Source organism: Homalodisca vitripennis, unplaced genomic scaffold (assembly GCF_021130785.1).
Source record: "Homalodisca vitripennis isolate AUS2020 unplaced genomic scaffold, UT_GWSS_2.1 ScUCBcl_3279;HRSCAF=8721, whole genome shotgun sequence".
In the NCBI taxonomy this organism is placed as follows: domain Eukaryota; kingdom Metazoa; phylum Arthropoda; class Insecta; order Hemiptera; family Cicadellidae; genus Homalodisca; species Homalodisca vitripennis.
Window position 1 is genome coordinate 19,420 of NW_025779395.1, and position 20,875 is coordinate 40,294.

Consider the following 20,875-nt stretch of genomic DNA (forward strand, 5'->3'; position numbering starts at 1 on the left):
CATCTGAAGTTCTCCTTAGCATCCTATGAATAAGTATTGTTCACTAACCAAAACAATATTGAATGGAAATATGAATGTTAGTAATCCCGTGGAAATGTTACTGTATACTATAATTTTTATAAGGATAAAATAACATGAATTTGTACCGAAATTCCCAATATTTAGTTTATATTAAAAAATTCTTATTTATTTAAAGTACCGTATGTAACCATATGTTTTTGACAATGACCAAACATATTTCGATAAAATCCAATTATTTACACTCTTTTCGGTGAGTGTTTACAACGGCAATTCTTAACCGTGTTACTTGGTTCCAAATTGTACAATTTATTTATAACACTTAAATTTACACAGACTCCACTATATAGAGATGTCAAATACTTCAAGCTGTTCAGTTTGTCCTATTTGTAGAATCTGTATGAGTGATATATCGGAACATTTGATCCAGTCGCCTTGTCTATGTAAAGGTATTATTACACTTCTCATTTCATTCCAAAATAATGTTGTCTACCCTTTTCTGTCACGATTAATAATGAAAAATGGGTACTTTGGGATTATACCGACCACACCAGTATGAAGAACACAAAAATAGAAATTTATAGAAACAAACATGATAGAACGAAAAAACAACTCTTCAATTACAAAATTACAAACTTACAAGCATTTCCAGGTATTGTGATCGGTATTGTTGTCGCTGTTATCTTATCTTTCTCGAGAATCCTGATTACGGCAGGCCGCGCGGCATCACGTGATTTGCACGGTACATAATTGCCTTTCCATTTCAATTCAATTTATATTTCTGATTAGCCCCTCTAGAATTTGATATTTTACTGATAGGTACTATCTCGAGGGATGTTTTTCTTTCGTCGACATCAGCGCGGGGCAGCACCGAAGGTGCTGTCGAAGCCCGCGCTGATGGCCGGAGGCACTCGCATTTTGGGTGGCGGAATGTGATCAAGAATAAAAACAAGTTTTGAGTGTTTTTTTAATAAAGAGTTTAGTTTGGTAAATGTTTGTTTTTGTTAAATTTTTGTGTTTGGAGAAATGTAGAGGTAAAACACGAAAGTACAACAAAGCGATGCACCAGCTGAACGGGCGGCGAGGCTCTGCAATCACGTTATCTACTAGACGCTCGACTTTGACCTCTGTCTGAGGATGGGGAGGGGTTTGCGATAAGACAATTTCTGTTTTATACTGACGAAATAGTCTTCTACGCTAATCTAGTAATCAGTAGAAGCAAAATGTTAAATAACGATTCATGTCTGGGTGTGGTCGGTATAATCCCAAAGTACCGAAAAATGTATAAAAAATCATTTCAACTCTTACAATTCTAACGCCCAGTTAGAGTAACATACAGAGCGAATGTTATTCCATAAACAATAAGGGACATAAGCGTGTAAGGTTAACTTTACTAGTTATAAATTAGGTTAACCCTTTAAATTAGATGAATTCTCCGGTAATAGGACTTAAAAAGCGAATTATACCCCATTTAAAATACCGAGTATAGAGTGCATGGATTATACTAGCATATCACTAAACTGTAGTACACGATATACGAGATTAGGTCTTAAGTTTCTAGCCTGTCCCATTTCAAGCTGCCTCGGACTGATATGCTGGGCGCGCCCATGCACGCATTCTTATCACTTACCCGAATCTCTTCAGACTTATCAGTCTGACTGAAGGAAATAGTGCAGTCTCGTAATGTACTGTGCGGCGATTCTGTTGTATAAAAACAGTTTTATTCCTGCCTAAATTACAGCGCCTGGGTAGTGTCTACGGGCAGTCCTTTCCCTCATATTCTGGGTACTGTATAAGAATGGCCAAAAAGTTCAATCTTGGGAGTGATGATCCACGTTACGGTCGCCCTGTGGAAGCAATAAAACCTTAAATCAAACTTGTGGAAGCCGAAATACTGTCTGATCGGCATCAGAAGATAAAAAAAAAAAAAAAAAAAAAAAAAAAAAAAAAAAAAAAAAAAAAATAGCTGCCAGGTTAGGACTTTCAAAAGTAAATGCTTTGAGGATAAACAAAGAACATCTTCATATAAGTACAGTTAGTGCAAAAGTTCCTTCCTGGGTTTAAGTAGAGGAGTGTGTTCACTGCTCCAGTGCATTTTTAAATGAATAAAATGCTGACCCAAAAAATTCTATTTAAATCAACTGCGTGAGGTGAAGCAAGGCTACCTATGCCCCCCTCAGTAGAACGCAAAGAAGTATTAAAAGTTTTGTTGCACAGGGGCTATATGTTGCCCCTTGTTCGTTTCATAGCCAAAGTTGTATTAAAAGCTTAGTAGATAGAAAGATTACAAGTTGAAACCAATTTAATCTTGTTATTTTTGTTATCATTTATCAATGTTAATAGTGTATTTTAGTTTACAAATACTTTAATATTGCTAGTTTGGAAGAAATAAGAGCATTTACAATAATAGACCAACTAATATATTTGAGTCGTAAATATGCAAGTTGGCAGGTAAAATATCTTTACTCATGAAAACATAACTTTGTATCATTTACATCTCTATGGTGATTAAATGAACTTTCTTCTTGATTTAGAGAATGAGAATGAATTGATAACATCACTGAAAGCTAATTTCTTAGGTCATCTCAGACTTGATGGTTTAAACAGCCACATCCCACAAATATGCTTCAGTCACCATCGATCTCGTGAAGGTTTTTCTCCATTTGAAAACCGAAAATGATCTCTCTGCTTAACAGTTTGATGCAGGAATCGTCAAAAAAAGTTTCAATTTATGTTAGCATAGTATAAGTCTTGAACTCCGTAGACATGTAGCAGTTTATAGAGATTAAACATACTTATAGGACGATCTTGCTATTTAAGTTCCTTTAAGAAACAAAATAAATATAGGCATTCTATAGGAAAATCTTCTGGAGAAGGAAGATCCTTGTTATAAAGACTGCACAATTTTTACAGTTATCACTTTGTGTCTCTGTGTCCTGTTCTTCTTTTTCGTTAATGAGAAATCCAAAATTCAAGTTCAGCTCATCGTATACAGCTTTTCTCTTTTCCATTTCATTAGTTATGGTGTGTTATATTACATAAAAAGTGTTTATTTTATAGTTCTCTCTGCCAAGAAGTTTTAACTCACCTTCTCTAGTCTCATCAGGTTGGGGCTTTCGTGGCCTCTTTTTTTACTTAATTTTCATGTATACAGTACATACTTCTGACTTTAGCAGAGCTAAATTTTCATTAATATCAAGCTCTTTTCTAATGCTACTAACATACTAATATTATTCATACATTAGTGCTACTGTTGACGAGTTGGTTTCAGATGATTGCAGTTTTTTACTAGTAATATTAAATCTGTTGAGTATGAGTAGATCTCCCCACAGAATTGACAAAAATGCAGTTTACAATCTTTGAAACTTGCAAAGGTAGCTACTGGCTTCAATTTGTGATTGCCTTTTCTGTTTCGTCATTAGAAATAATTTTAAGTGCTTTTATTACTTCCTTCCAATCTTTATTCAATGCCTTGCAAGCATCATCTCTCTTTGACGTGTTGTTTTATACATTTTTTAGGTTTAAGTTGTTATTTTTGTCTAAACTGAGCAATCACGTCATAAGGAATAGGCAAAGCTTTTTAATGTAAAACAGTATGACAAACTTAATTCACCAATTAAAAAGTGGCATGAGTTGGTCATAATCACTACTATTAGTACTGATGACACCATAGAAGCGTGAAAACACTTTATATGTAAAATCAGTTTGTTTATAAAATATAATTATATTCCAAAACAATAATTATGTTATTAATAGTTTAATCAGCATGGAAATTATACCCATTGGTAACTATTACTCACCAGTTATAAGGTTATATACAGTGGCGATCAAATTAATCCGAACAAGATGAATTTTGACAGAAAACTTTATTTGTACATGTATAGTATGCAATGAAACAACTTACACGCTATTAGTAGTTTATATGACCTCCCTTATTTTTGATGAGCTCATTAACCCTCTTTGGCATTGATTCCACCAGTGTAGAACAATGGTTTTTAATGTCTTCATCGTGAAACCAGACCCGAATTACCGACTTGATTAGTTCATCTTTTCTGCAACAATCCATTTTCCCAAGTTTTTTCTTCAATATTGCCCAAAGATTCTCTATTGGGTTTAGATCGGGAGAGTTCCCTGGCCACGACAAAACCTCAATATGTTGATTTCTGAAGAATGCTTTCATTTTTTTAGAAGTGTGACATGGCGCAAGATCCTGTTGGAAAATGAGATCTGGATTCCTTTGCATGAGTGGGACGATTCTACGTTGGCATATGTCCATGTACTGGTCCGATTTCATCATTCCTTCTACAGGTACAAGTGCTCCTGTCCCCTCATGGGTAAAATAACCCCAAAACATTTTTTTTGTGGGTATTTAGGAGCTTGTTGCAAATGGGCAGGCGACAACTTCTCATCTGCTGACTTACGGACGTAGGGTACTTTCTCGCCTTGTACAAAGAAATGCGTCTCATCCGAAAAAATCACATTTTTCCACATTTCAATAGTCCAGTCTTTATGATTTTTTGCCCATTGGAGTCTTTTTGACATCATGGCTTTGGTCAATAACTGTTTCTTTTTAGGTTTGATAGCAACCCTCCCAGCTGCGAGCAATCTCCTACGAACTGTCATGTCAGAAACATTGGTCCCACTAGCTCTTAAATCCCTATTAAGATCAACAGCGGTCATTCTCGGATTTATTTTACTTTTTCTTACCAGTAATCTGTCTTGTGTTGGCGTAGTTTTCTTTTTTCGGCCACATTTTCCTTTCCTTTTTGGTGAGAGGGAACCTGTATCACGGAAACGTTTGATAATGTCATTCACTGTACCTAACCCTACACTACACTCACTAGCAATCTGTCTTTGAGTCATTTGTGTGTGTTGAGACAATGCAACAATTTTTGAGCGTTTCCGTGGAGTAATATCCATTGTTGTAGACTGTACGTCTTTGTGACTTGATACACTAAATATGGTAATACACAGAAACTAATATAAATCCACTTATATAACCAGATAAAAACACTTAAATCAGTATGTGTACAAATCAGCAACATAACCTCAATTACCAAACATGAACTTATTGCATTCTGGGTAAGCAGGCTGCCACTGAGGGGAAAATTCCCAACAATAGACCAAAATTTCCCTTTGTTCGGATTAATTTGTTCGCCACTGTAAATACAATTTTAGGGCTAGGGGCGGAACACCACTATATTAGACTGTGCTTCAAAGAGATAAAAACAGTTTTTCAGTACCTATAAAAAATGGCAAATAAGTTTGATTAAAGATGTAAAAATGGAAATAGCAACACTTGTATGTTTGTTTACTATAAGATAAATATTTAACATGTGAAATATCGCATCAACTTACTGGACACAAAAGATCGTGTGAAGGTAAATTGCTCCCACAAATTTTGAACTAGTTTAATTCTTATTTAATGTCAAAAATTCTCAAAAGAAGTTGTGGTTAGTTTGATGAACTGTCTACCAGGATATACTAGTTTAAGTAATCTGAATTTAGACATCCATTTATTAAAAACATATCAAAAGTATTTTATAATCTGACGTAAAATTTACGATACATGGCATGTTGCATGTGAGCAAATTGCAGCTTGTTTGTTTATAAGACTCTATATGATTAAAATAATTTCTTGATTTTTGTATGGTGATTTATAACTAACGCATGTACCTTTGGTAAATATGAAAAACATCTGACTATAGGGTTCTGTACCACAGGCTTCCAAAGAGCCAATGTTAATCTTATGAGAATATTTTTGTTTACTTTAAAAAAGCTAACTATAAAACACACAGATAGTAATCTCAATCCACTAAGCAATATTATCAGTTAAATGGTTATTGTAGAATGCACTAAGCAACTCAATTTAAGCTTATTTATTATGGTTTACAATTGTCTAAATAAGAGTTATTTATTCTTAAAAAGTAAATAAGCCTAATAAAAGAATACTGTGCAAAACAGAATTTGAATTTATTATAAGTTAGTTAGTGATTGTATTCATAATCCTAAATTTTTCTCAGAGGGATTATTGCCAAAATCGGAGCAGAGCAACAGACGCCAGGGTCATGAAGAAATATATGTAAAGAGATAAGATGAGCTTCCAACCTGCTAATAACGTTAATTACAAAAACATTACAAATTTCCAAAAGTGTGGCGAACTGCCATGGGTGCAACCTTTTGTGTGTTAATAAGCACAACTTTCCCCCATTATTTAACATTCTGCACACTCACTGTTAACTTTTGTTATCAGGCACGATGGGCCATGTCCACAGAAAATGCTTGGACATCTGGATGGAGAGAAAGAAGAGTTATCACTGTGAAATCTGTTCCTATCCACTACGCTGTTCTACCCAATCATACAGTCTCTACATCTTCTATTACGTTGTCTATCAACTGATCAGGTTCACAAAAATTACCCTCTATGTGGCCCAGGAAATTAGTATATTCACCGCGTGCTATCTAAACGTCTTGCTTATGTATTACTTGTTTGAAACCTATGTCCTACAAATGCAAAGTTTTGAAATTTTTATTTGTCAATCAGTTTCTAATATTCATCAAGAGATGAACAATACTATTACTGCCATACATGACTTTATTAAGAGCTTTTGGATGAACTGACATTCAAGATAAAATTGAAGAACAGTTATATTAATATTTCTGTTTTTAAAATTCAGTAAATGTTATAGTCATAGCTGTATACGGGCTAATATAAGCAAATATACATACTGTATTTTAAAAGTTTTGTCCTTTATTGGAGATGCAAAATATAAATTGTAAAACTTCTAATTTCAATGTGAGGAAATTTGAGTTAACTTTTTTATTTTTGAAAAATCGATAAACAAAATACAGCAATTGTCTTTAGTGAGTAATGCAATATGCTGATATTTTCACTGCAACAAGGATTGAAGAACACATGTAGCTATTGCATAATATTACTAAAATTATAGTATATATGTAGGCTATTTATCTATATACAGTAAGTTCAATTTGAGTAATACTATTCAATTAAATGTTTATTTAAGAATTTTAAAATTAATCATTAGTTACATAAAAAAACTTTGCAACTACAATAAGTTTTCACAGGCTTTTCCAGGTTGAAATTCCCAGATGACTAATTAAACTCACATGAAAACAATTACACATTGAAGCTCAGAACAAAATATTTTTTCTCAGGTTCCAATTATCTCACCAATCATTTGTGAATTTGATATCATATTGTGAAACAGGTATTTTTTTACTCATAGTGTTTATTAAATGAAATTTTGTTAGATAATGTATCATATTTCAAAAGTTTTAAGGGTGGACAAATTAAAAAAATTTATAAATTTGATATATTTATATCTGTGGAAAGTTTTCCTTTCTTTTAATTAATCATTTCAAAAATTTATGAAAAAATATATTGTTTATATGACATCATACACAGAGTGCAAACATGATTTTCATACAATAATACACTTTACCCCAATCAGCAGCTGATCTTTTTGAAAACAATCTTGAACTGAATATTTTATTCATGTGCATTAAAGATATATGATAATTTAATTAGTATACCGACAGGCATTTTATAAGCCTGATATAGGAATAAAATGTCATTTGACAGATTTGAAATCGTTGTTGAATACTTATTCTGGCAACCTGTTAGTGCCAGATATGTTTCTTTAATTCTAGTGAATTCTTTCTTAAAACAAAATAAAAATTATAGTACTTACCTTGATTTTTGATTAGAAAAGTACAGGATCAATGATCAAAGAAGTCAACTCCATATAACCAAGCACATTAACCAACACTCTATTTTGCAGTGTTTGTACAGTATATAACACAACAGAAAGAACTTTTACTTTTAATGCGACAGTATATTAAAATTTTAATTTTTTAACGCAAGTCTGTGAAACTAACATTGATACCTGGACATTGGCACTAAAAGGGTAATTGCAAGTCTGCTCAAACTTATCTGATCTGTTGATATATAATAGCATTTTGTTTCCACACAATATAGAAATTGCCTTTTTGATATACCAGGAAATTAAATCAGTTTATCTATCCTAATCTAACTGGAAGAAATTTGTATGCTCTATTATAACAATGTAAACGTCTTTTTATGGAAAGCTCTTTGTAGATTTGTGTAGAAAACTCCAGGTGACCTGAAACATCAAAAAGCTTGGCAAAATGACAAGATGTTAACAGTATTTACCTTATATTTTGAAAGAATTGTTTACATGTTTGCCTCTATGGATCAATTATAAGATAAGGTATAAGCTAATTCAGAGCTAGAAATGAATAAAAACTGGCAAATTCACTATAATACTGCTCTGTACACATAAAGTTTGTTATTGATGATGGAAGGTTTGAATGGATAGCTGGATTTCGGACATTTGCCATAGTTATATTTTACAAAAAGTATAACACAACGTTTCGAGTATTGAAATCTATCCTGTTCGTCCGGTGGTGGTATTAATACATACAAAAATAAAGGACAGAAGGAAAAAAAGAAGGGAAAGAAAAAGGGTTCAAACATACCCAAAAGCTGCATGGAGTCCAGTCCAGGTGTTGTCACTGCACAGGATGCCAGTCCCGAGCACAAATAACAAGTACGAGAATAACAATCAAACCAGGACAGGCTACAGTGAGATACTAACAAGAAGTTGATGTTGGCTCTTTCATCGGCACCGTGTAGTGTGTCTGAAACAATGAGACAGAAAGGCAACGGTCAGGAGGGGGAAGGAGTAAAGGCAAGCCGCTTCCGGCCCTAAGTTTTGGTCCTAGGACTTAGTGTCACGGTGTGTAAATGAATTTTGTTGGTTGAGGTTTGTTTAATTGTACCTCAACCAAAGGCTGACTCAACAGTTGGTCTGCTAATTTTATGTATGAAGCCTCAATAAGTTTGCGCTTGAAAAATTATTCCTCACAGTGTATTATACTGGCTTCATCCCATCCTCTATCAGAACAGCAATTTTAGTCTTTTCCACTAGTCCTTTTTTTGTATTGTCTTTATGTCTTTAATTCCCACATTCAGTGGTCTTTTTGTCTCATCTATGTATTCCCTACTACAAGAACATGTTTCTGTAAACACAGTTTTTGAATACTGTGTGGCATTTTTGGTTTGGTTTTTACAAGACTTTGTCTAAGAGTGTTTTGTGTTCTAAAAGCGGAAAAGAGCAAAGTTTGTGATGCAGATATAAAATACTTTGGAGTATCTCATACTAGGGTCACTATGAAAGTTTTGAGATACCAGCAGACAGTGCATACTACAAACATTTTATAATTTTTATATTATAGGAAGGTCACTGATTGATCGGGTGGTGTTATAGGAAAGACACTGCACTTAATGACTGAAGCTTCCCTAGGTCATTGAATTTTTTCAAAATTATCACTAGTGATGATATATGTACACATAATTGTATGACGTTCCAACTCAAGGAGAGAGATGCTTATGGTGTCTGAAGACGAGCCATCCCCCACAATGGTAAAATAACAACAAACAATCAGTCAAGAATGTAACATAGCCTGCTTTCTTCATGAGGATGGTACTGGTAAACGCTATAAAGCTGGAGGGACAAAAGACTGTCACAGCAAATTGGTAAACTGAACAATGCTTGCCATAGGGTTAATTTTTTCACTATAAAAATGCTGCAAACACAGCTGCAAAAACTTGTTGAGTTTTTGGTCGAAAATTGCATTAAAATGATTTTTATTCACCCCATCTCACTATGTGTTACTTCTGGTTATTCTTCAGTCTGAAGAAACATTAGTATAGTTGGTGGTTTTCTTTGGATGCCAAAATTGATGAGATTCATAAATACTTTACTCAATTCCAAAAACCGAGTGCTTTCAACAAGTAGAAATTCAACTTCAAAAGTGTATTGAAGCTGAAGGCGACGTCTTTGCACATGCATAACATTTGGTAAGTAACACAAAATCTCTTTTTACATCTCTCAAAACTTACAATTACCAGCAAAATTTCTCCCCCAATGGATAAGGAGTAAAGAACCAGACACAGTATGATCGGTCAACATAATTGTTACGTAATTAGCCCTTTCCTGATGAAACATGGTCCCCGACTTTTCTGCTATAATTTCATAAGCAAAAGAAATCCGGGCACTGCCTGGTTGATATACTAAATCATATTTTGTCGACATATGAGATAGGTTTGGTGAATTCCATTGACTGCAACCTCTCAGAAATAGTTCAAACTATTTGAGAAAATATCAGCAATTTTTATGCAGTACAGGATTTGTTGATGAGCAACGATTTGTCTGTCGAAGTAAGCTAGCCATGCCAATGTCAATCACTTTCTTTTACTTTTATTGTTGATTCATTGTAATCAAAGTTTGTTTTAATTGTTAAATAGTCAGTTTTAGGCCTAATTCCAGATATTTAGTTGGTAAGTTTATATTATGGCAAGGCACCTGTTTTTTATTACAATTTGTAAGAGTGTAAAATGTCATGTGCTAATAAACGACATATAATTTTCAAGTGAAAATATTTAATGTTTATTACTTTTATTTGATATGTTATAATATTGAAACAATGTTTAAATTATTTGTTTAGTATTATTTATTATTTTAACACTGGCTGCGAGTACAAGTACTTTAAATGGCCTTGCCTGTTTTATAGTTTATTACTTACATTACGTTTTTTATCTAGAGAAAAAATATTGCATAGAAAGAAATAAGGAAACAGATACACAATGAAATAAATATGATTTGCTGCACAAAAAGCTTCAAAATATTCAATGTACATTGCCACAAGAGCAATTGGCAATTATGAGTTCCAAAAGGGTTAAAATTTTTTATATGGAAACTATTTGTAAAATTTATACAACAATGAAAAAAGGTAATACTTCTACAAATTCATAATGGAAATGGCCACTACAGCAGATTGGAGCTTCTGTACAGAGTAGTAGTACTATAGCTATAGTATTAGTAAGTTATCAAAGAAGGATTTCAACCCTGCTGTGGCTGCATAAGTACTGCTCACAAATTGATGCCAATATAGACAATAGACAAAATTCTTTATTCATAATCTTCAAGATTAGAATGGTGTCATAAAGTTTACATGTAATAAAGCTTACGATGGTTGTGTAAGTGTAAATAAGAATAAGTTATCAGTTCTCCAGTTAAGAAATTCTTCAATTGAGTAAAAGGGACGTTCTTGGAGCCATCTGGTTAGTTCCCTTCTGAATTGCTGTTTGTCTGCAGTATGATTTTTAACTTCAGGCGTCGGTAGTATGTTCAGGAATTTGGCGCCCGTATAAGTAGGTTGCTTCTCAAATAGAGTCAATCTATGAGAGGGAAGTGAGTAATTGTTTGCTGCTCTTGTGTTGTGTGAATGTACATCTCCTCTTCTTGGTATGTTTTGTTGACTGGTATGGACAGTTACTTCTAATATGAATAGGGCAACTGTTGTTAGAATATTTAAGTTTTTAAAAGCCAATGGAATAAAGGTGTTTGGCCACTCCCTTTTGGTCAAATTCTCATTGGTGGTAAGTATACATCAAGTTTAGTATATGAAAATATGTCATATTCAACACAGTCTACAGAGACAAAGAGTGAGTATATGTGTATCTGGATTCTTGATTGATTTTCACTATTCAAGGGACAAAATAATTATGCATAAAACCTATTTCATGACCAAGAACACCTTTAATTTTTAATTAACAAGTATTTTTTCCTGCATTTTATTATCAAATTTCCTGACTTATTGAATGTTAAAATAGAACTTTGACTTCCTGCCTCAATAAACACTAAACTCAAAACACAAAAAATTTAACAAAATTTGTCAATATTCGTAGTGTGTATACGACTTGTGTAGAATGTCAAGAGTTCTATAGAATTTTAAAACTGGATAAATAAATTGAACAAAGCGTGACATTTCTTTATTTTTACTTTACTTCTTTTTTATTTCTTGAATAGCACAACAAATTCACATAATATTAGTTCTAAATTACAACTATAATTACTCATAGTGGTTATACAAAATGGTGGTTATCAGTAGATAAAGGCTTGGCCAGTTGTTGTAAATAAAAATTTAAGCTTGCTAAATTACAACTATAAAAATAAGATATAGTACTATATTAATAAACTACTAAATTGGCACCTGGTTTTATTGCCTGAGATAGTTTAACTAAGAGTACGTTCATATTTGTCATTACTAATTTGACAAAGAGCATAAACCAGGCTTGTTAATAATCAAGGATCAGGTCAAGTCTTGTTGTTTCATTTAAAAAATACTAGAAGGAATTTCAATCCTTCAATTTACATTCCACGTTTTCAATTCCATAAAGTAATTAACAAATTAAACCAAACTACTGCATATAATTACTGACATAACAATGAACCAATTCTGCAAAATATAAAACTTTGTTTTGCTTCTTACTTTTATTCATAAAATACCACATATATATGAATCTTCAATGTCATAAAGAGATGGCTTGAAAATAATGATTTTAAACATCATTAAATAATTATGTTAATTAAACTCTCTTGCACTGTGTGAGTTCAGTTGATGCACATACAGAATCAAAATTTTCATTACAAAAATAATGGTAATTAGCTTGCATAAGAAAATGTTTAAGAAATCTTATACTACTATAGAGGATTGTAATAATAACACATATTTTCATGTTTGAGTTTTCCTTCAGTAGAAGTAAATGTACTCATAAGATATTTCTTTCAATAATAAAAAAATGTTCTAAATAAAAATACACTATAAGGAACTTGTGACATTTTACATTAGGCTTGTACCACCTAAATAAATTTATAATATTTATATGATATAATAACTTTGAATATTTCCTCATCATTATGAGTTTCTAGTAAAGTAAATGACAACCACACAAAATACAATTATTTAATACTTTTATTACAATATAATTCGTGTGGTCAGGTAATATAATTTCTCTAACCAGAATTGCCATTTTATGAACATAACAAATTTAATATTTAGTACTATGTACCACATAAAATACCATTTCCTTAAGTAAAATCATACACGTAAAATTATACCGGGTATTTGATTGTTTAATTTTAAGAACCTTGGTTCTACATTTATCTAAAATGATAAACCATCATAAAAGTTACATAAATTCTACAGGAACCTGGCTTAATTCCAAATAATTATTTTAGGAATAAACAGCTCTTTTATTCATATTTTACATAAAGGAAATGTCATATAAAGAACAGTCAATTTCAACTGGGGCACCAGTGCCTAACATATAGATAACAAAGCCTATACTGTATGTAAATAACTCTGGACAAAAAAACGCCAGCAGAGAAAATGCTTTTCTATTTAATGTTTTCATATGTAAAATATCGTTTCTAATATAAGAAATACCATAAAATTCCTCTTTTAACTTTACTAATAACCACCATTAAATGGTTACATAACTTATTGGTTAAAACAATGAGGTGTATCTCGGTTTTCATATGCAAACTGTAGAAGTATCACAAAATAAAAAATAGTGTGAATATTTTTAAGACTGACCCACTTGTAAGGAACTTCCAATTTCAAAGAATATCAGTGAAGTCCCTTGAACTTCACTAATATTTAATGGGAAAATGGCATTCAATGTAGAAAATTGTCACAAAAATCTGTTAGTGAAAAGTAAGTTTTTTAGCCACTTTCTAAATGCTCCATAGCCAGCTGACTAGCCTTCCCCCTTAAAGCAAACATGCACTATTGTGAAGTATGACTAAATTACACCAGATTCAACTACGTTTTGTCTCAAATTCATTGTACCACACAAAATTACAAGTGGTAAAGAGAACTTTTTTTATAGACCTAACTTTGGCTCTCAATAAAGCCATTTCTAATTCAAACCACATAATTGCAAAGCATTATAATTATGTCTGATTCTGGCACTGAATTAAACTGTGCATCAATGTCAAAGAGCTAAGGCAAAAAGTATTTGTGACAAGTGTAGTACCTAGTGATTGCCACACATCAGGGTTGCCATATGAACAATAACTTTTAAATAGAAACTTTAATGAATATATAATTACGGTTAGGCCTTTATACCCCATCCTGTTTAGTTCATCAGTTCAATATTCAAATTAGGGTGGGTTCTTTAACTTTCAAATCCGTCTGTGAATTCATTAAAACCTATTTACACACAAGAATTGTTCAATAGTATCAGATTTCATATGTTTTCTAGTTTTATTAAGTACTGGTATCGATGCTCAGAACAAGCAACTGTTGTAATACTATCCTGAGTATTTAAAAAAAAATCAATATTGTGATGTAGTTTTCCGTTTTTTTTACATTTACACAAAAAGCAATATTTACTGTTCAATTAGACCAAATCCAGAATCTGCATTGTAAAATCCTCATCCATGAAAATTAGTATTATGGAATTGTTTGGGCATTTTAAGCTTTTTTCTAAAGGTTCAGGAAACAAACACTGCCATTTATGATTATCATCAGGGTTTTCTGTTTTAAACCACATTGGAAAATTGCCATCACAATGGAAATCTTGAAAATATTGTAGTACAGAGCCCTCTTCAGTCAACAAATATTAGACCAAATCTCCTATGCAACAAATACTATTTTAACAGTAAAGAGCCTTATATGAGAAATTTATGTTAGTATTATAACAGCTTTAATTGAAAAAAATATACATATAAATTCTTAAATCTATATAAATAAAACAAATACAAATTATTGGATACATGTCTTATAGTTACTTTATTTCTGTACTTAGTTTCTTAACGTATTTAATGATACTTTGAAGCATTCAGATAAATAAGATAAATAACCAGCAAGAATGGTTTTGAAATGTTTGAAAAACCTTATATACAAGATTTGTTACACAAATTTGCAACACTTACTTATCATGCTTTACTAAAATGATCAAGGGAAATGTGGATTATTTTACTAACCCATACATAAGATAAAAAGATTTGCAGTACAACCTCACTTATCTGATCTCATTTACACGGATATCCGGGTTATCCCCATTGATTGTAAAAAAATGGAGGGTTTTTTAAGTACAAATTATTTTTGTTGAATTTCCAGTGTATTTTTTATGTTAACGCGTTTGGTGTACAGAATAATGCTCAAAATATATAAACAATGTTGTGGTAGGCCTAGGAGAAAATAATGACATTGAATGTCTTCATGATCATACTTCTCAGAAACAGTGTACGAAAGTTAAAAAAAAGATACTACCAATTGAGTTTTTTTACATAATAGTAAGCAAAATTTATTTTTACGTTTTTCCGATATAATTAAATCTCTTAAAAACAAAATAATTACTTTCTTTTAATGTTATATTTGTAACAAATAAATTCTTTATTATCTATTGTGATTTTACTGTATTCCCGGTTTATCTAGATCACTTCTGGTCCCAATTAATCCAGGTAAACAAGGTTGTACTGTCCTTGATTGCCAATTAAACACTAATTCAAGTTGTTTGTAAGTGTGCCCAGCAAATGTTGCACTCAAGTGTGTATTTGGCTGGTAACAGACCATGTGGAATATAACGTGCTGAATTGTTACTCATAACATAGATCTACACATTACCACTGGATACTGCCACTGTACAGAACTAAGAATTGTACAGCAACATAATCGGAATGATTGAAGTTTTCTAAATATGCAAGTAGAAATATAGTTCCCATAACTACCATGCTTGCTCATAAGGGACATTCAAACGGTAAATGCTGTGCACTTTTGTTCGACTATGCCAGTTGTAAACAAACAATACTGCTAAGAAAACCGTGATACACCTCTTCATTCAGTCTTACGCATAACTGAATCTTGCATTACATACATTCAAACAAGGAATGAGAAAGTCAAACGCTAAAATATTATTTACACAACACAATGTAAAATTAACTAAAACTAGACACGACTAACCTAGATTGCTGTTGTTAGTGAACTAAAGCATAATGGACAAATGACATGAAATGGACAATGTTTGTACTATGAGAACAGAGGTATGACACAGGACTAGACGAGGACAGCAGGCACTGCAAGCCGCGGTCGATACGGTTGAGCTACATTTACTTACAGTAATGATTGTACAAATACTAACCTACGCTGAGACCAACACAAGTATTGCTATGATTACCATATTGTATTATAGCTTTTCACCAAGGTTAGAAACTTGTACAGCAATATTCAAATTTAATTACTCAAAACATATGCTATAAAGATAATTGTTGCACACTCCAGTCAAGTAACCTTAAGAGTTGTTTCCCTTTTAAGATAATTGTACTTCTACAGTAGACAATTATTACATCAATTTTGTAGACCTACTTTGAACCAATGTTTATACATCCCTACATGCACTCATAGAGGTGACCACCTTTATGGTCTTGTAAAATAGAAATTTGGCAGCAAACTCTATGTGGGGATCAATTTCTTGTTTTGGAGCCATCAGATAGTATGTACTCCATATTTTTGTAAATGGCCTCCAACTTAATTTTTCTTGTGGAAATCCTGAATTTGGCTAATAAAATAAAATAAAATAACTTCCTGATTCTTCAAAAAACGTAAAATGTTCACTGCAATCATGTAGATGATCTAATCTATTAGCCTATTCAGCAAGTTTGCTATTTACCCCTATTGAATTTGTCTTGACCTCTTTTCTATACACTGAAAATGTATACAGTTTAACCCTTTCCGCTCGTATGTCGGACGTCGTCCGACATTGCTATTTTGCCGTTCCGCTCGTATGTCGGACGCCATCCGACATTGCAGTGACGTCAGCTTTTCTTTATTTTTAGGCGGCCTACGATGTTTCCGATTGGTGCTGCGATCGCACGGCATTCTCAGGAACTAATAAATGACAGCTGAACTACGATTGGTCGGCTGCTGATTTATTTTGCTTTGTCATTGTAGTCACGTTTCCTAACCAATTTTCAGACGCGTTCGCATTAGTGACTCGATATGTCGTTACCAAGTACCTCTTTTCTTTCTGATTCAGAAGTTATTGCTGAATTACTTAATTACGGCAAGGATAATTAAATAAACATACAAAAGCCAACAGTTATCTGTCAGTATAACAAATATATGGGTGGCTTGGACCAAGCAGACCACTATATTGCTTCCTACAAATTTCCCCGTAAATCTCTGAAGTAGTGGAGAAAGCTATTTTTCTGGATGTTGGAAGTGGGCATAGTAAATAGCTTTCTCTTGTTCAACACGAATAAACAAAACCATGGAGAAAAAACAATTCAACACAGGAATTTCAGAGAAATCCTTATCACTGAACTTGTAGGCCATGTCCGTAACCCTATGAGTTTGAAGCGGGGTCGTCCTTCATCAGTAGAAAAAGAAGAAAGGCTAAACAAACAACCTCACTTTCTTGCAGCTCATCCAACAAAAAAAACTAAAGACTGTGCTGTTTGTAGCAATAGAAAGGTGCCAGGAGGAAGAAAGGAAACACTTTACTATTGTAAAACCTGTTCAAAAAATCCTGGTCTTCATCCTGCAGAGTGTTCTGAACGATACCATCCCATGCTAAAATATAAAACTTATTAGTGTAATTATCAAATTTTATATCTCTAACATATAAATTAGAAATAAAATAAAAATTATTATACAATATAATAATGTATATACTTTATTGACTTCCAGTTTGCTAAAAATGGGTTTTTACTGAAAATATGGTAAAATAAATACAAGCTGAGGGGGCAGACTAGTGAAAAAAATCCGAGTGGAAAGGGTTAATAAACTTTGAGAACAGACATAAATCACAAAAAGCGAAATATGATGTGATGAGTAAGATGGGTGTTCTAACACAGGATTAATCTTGACCACAGAAATTTGTGGACTAGTGCATTATATTGGTGTTCAACAGATTTTGCCGTTCCCATTTTAAGCCTTATTCTGTCCGTCCTCATGGGCCACTGGCCTGTGCGATGATCTTATCAAACAGAATAAGGGGGAGAGCCGATACAGTACGAGTTGATGGTACTGATAAAAAGTGCAGCGGTCACAGACAGGATTTGACCCTGCACTATCTGTAACTCAGACCCAAAGTCCAACGACTTAGACCGCTCTGTCATCGGCACTCCCAGGTACCCTGGGATACTCAATCATGGATACCCTTAACAAAAACTATGAATATGGCCTTCAGTTTTTGACTTGCTCTGGTGAGCTTTTTTCTCTCCCATCAATGATTACGGGTTAATGCGTTATTTTGAGATCATATAGTAGTCATAACAACTTTCACATGGTATTTATACCTAATCATTTGCAGTGAAATGCCACATGATGTCAAAGAAAAAGTCTCTGCTGTTCTGTTTGTACTCATGTAAAAGGGTTACTGTACCATTATTAAGCAAACTTTCTTGATTAGCAAAATGTATCTTACAATCCCACCATCAATTTTCATCATAACTTTCGTAACCCAAATAATGTTGCAGAAGAGTTCAATTTAAACTCAAATACTCTTCAACTATTGAACAGTTTAAGTACTTGCATACAAATATAACCATTAAATTAAATTGAAAATATTCAGTGAAGGTTTTTTTAAATTTCACGTGGAATTTGAAATCAATACTCTGCTTTAACTTTACCACTGTCATGATTGCAACATTCTGAAATAACAACCAAAGCAAATATTAAAACAAACTAAACTTGATAGGGGGACAGGATAATGTATTTTCTCAAAGCTTTTAAGGACTAACATATTCCACCTCCCCTCCTACTGATATGCTTAGCAGCGACACCATGAACAAACACAAAAATTCAAGCAAACTTCAACAATGAAAGGTACAGTCTACAAGGCTACAGTCTTTTGGGACCAAAAAAGGTTAGTTGCTTATGGAGTTCTTGTAGACAGGGACCACGATTAATGCAGCCATTTATTGCCAAACCTTACAAGACCTGGGGCTCTCGATTCAAAACTAAAGAAGAGGCATGCTCAAGTATGGAATTGTTCTGCTGCACGATAACGCCCGCCTTCATAGTGCCGGTGTAAACAAATAATTTCAACAATTTCAGTGGGAAATTTTGGACCACCCACCATACAGTCCCTACCTAGCACTGAGCAACTTCCATCTTTTTCCTCAACTGAATAAGTGATTTGGAGGTGAGCACTTTCGCAGTACTTCAAGACAAGGTCACGACTCTTTCAAATTCACTGGAGGTAACATTTATGAATATGGTATTTTAATACCAATAATTCAAACATGTTTTTATATTGTAAACATTCCCTTATATAATCCCATTTGGTATATACATTTCTGTATATGCTATAGCATTTTTTGTCGTACCCGCTTGATGCATAAAAACCTCATGAACCAACAGAGTTATCCTCCTATTGATATGTGATTGACACTGATGTTTCCTGCTTTATTGGTTGTAAATATCATTTCCTGACACTCATAAAAAGAAATGTTTCAGAAAAAATATATTTGATATATATCATGTACTGATTTTATGATTTTTTCATCAATAAATGATTCATACTCATACCAACCCTTATTATTTTTTCCCATAGAATAAAGCTTTACAATTTTACTAACCTTGGTTTTCACATCAGGATCTTATTTACCTGATCTAGAAAATATAGAAGAATTCTAAATGCTTAGTAACATGTTGCCATAAGATAATTGTAATACAAAAATATAAAAATCCATCTATGTGAATAAATAAGCTCTCGTGAAAATCAGAAGTGTCGATTATAATGTAAAAACTGTGCATACAAGTCAGGCTTTATTTAACTATTTAAAAATACAGCTTCTGTTTAAAATAAAAACAATGTTGACAAGCAAATTAATTCCTAGGAGAGAGTAATGAATGTCTAAAAACTCATATACTCAGTTTACATGCTTATGAAATATGTAAATTTTAATTAATGTGATACATTTGTTTAAGATTTTTAGATTTAAACTCTAACCCCAAAGATTTTACATTGAGCCCATTTATTCCCTACAATTAAACACACCTAACCTGTTTTTATCTGACTGTTTTTAAATGAAAATAAAATGTTGTAAGTCTCAGTTTTATTAATTATTATGGATTTTACTAAATTTTCAAATTGGGGATTACAAAAATTGTGTTATCAAATTCTCAACAAATTATATACTATGAAATAGTATTTATATAAAACATAACCTATCATATATATATATACCGTTTCAATTTTATATATTCTGTAAGTATTCTTTTCAAACTGTTGATAATTTCACAATTAAAAATGTTTGTAGTTGATCATGTGAAGTTTACATTTTTCAAGTGGAACATGGATGGAATAGACCGAATTATTAAAAAATTTGAATTACATACGTGTAATGTACAGGGCTGAAAAACCCATTTAGAAATATAAATACAATACTGCACAATATCTACTGTGTCAATCTTTCAATGAATTTGTTTTTGTACATACATTAACCTCTTCAGTGGAATGTTTCTGTGTGATGCGACTTCTATAGTAGAATGTTTTTGAGCAAAGCTAGTACAAAAACACAAGAGGTTTAGTAAAGATTCAATAGCTTAGTTAATTTTGGTCAGATCTTCATGACTTTTTCAGAAAATACTGATAATGAAACTAAAAATACATCTATAGTATAATAATAATAGATCATATAATCGTGTTGGTTTGCTTAACATGATTTATTTTACCATGAGACAAAACAAAAAATAGATATAAAGTGATTGATTTCACTGCCATGAGCTGCCATCTTTAAAACTTACAGCTTTGAGATATCACATTCAAACATGAGATTATATCACAGTCTCAAACACTTCATTTAATTCCAATAATGTAAAAAACCAAAAACATTCCCAATGAACAAGTCTCACTACCTTTTTTACTCATGCTGACATAATTACAATCATTTGGCAGAAAACTATTCAATAATGTCACTATTCAGAAAAATAGAACAGTAAGAACTTAAAGAAT

The 20,875-nt window shown here is 32.5% G+C and overlaps 1 long non-coding RNA gene across 1 annotated transcript; it reads left to right on the forward strand.

The window, feature by feature from the left end:
- The first annotated feature begins 235 nt into the window (after window positions 1-235).
- Window positions 236-6,550, forward strand: LOC124372452. Its single transcript, XR_006923334.1, has 2 exons — window positions 236-467; window positions 6,272-6,550. It is a non-coding gene; the product is annotated as an uncharacterized LOC124372452 (long non-coding RNA).
- The last annotated feature ends 14,325 nt before the right edge of the window (window positions 6,551-20,875 follow it).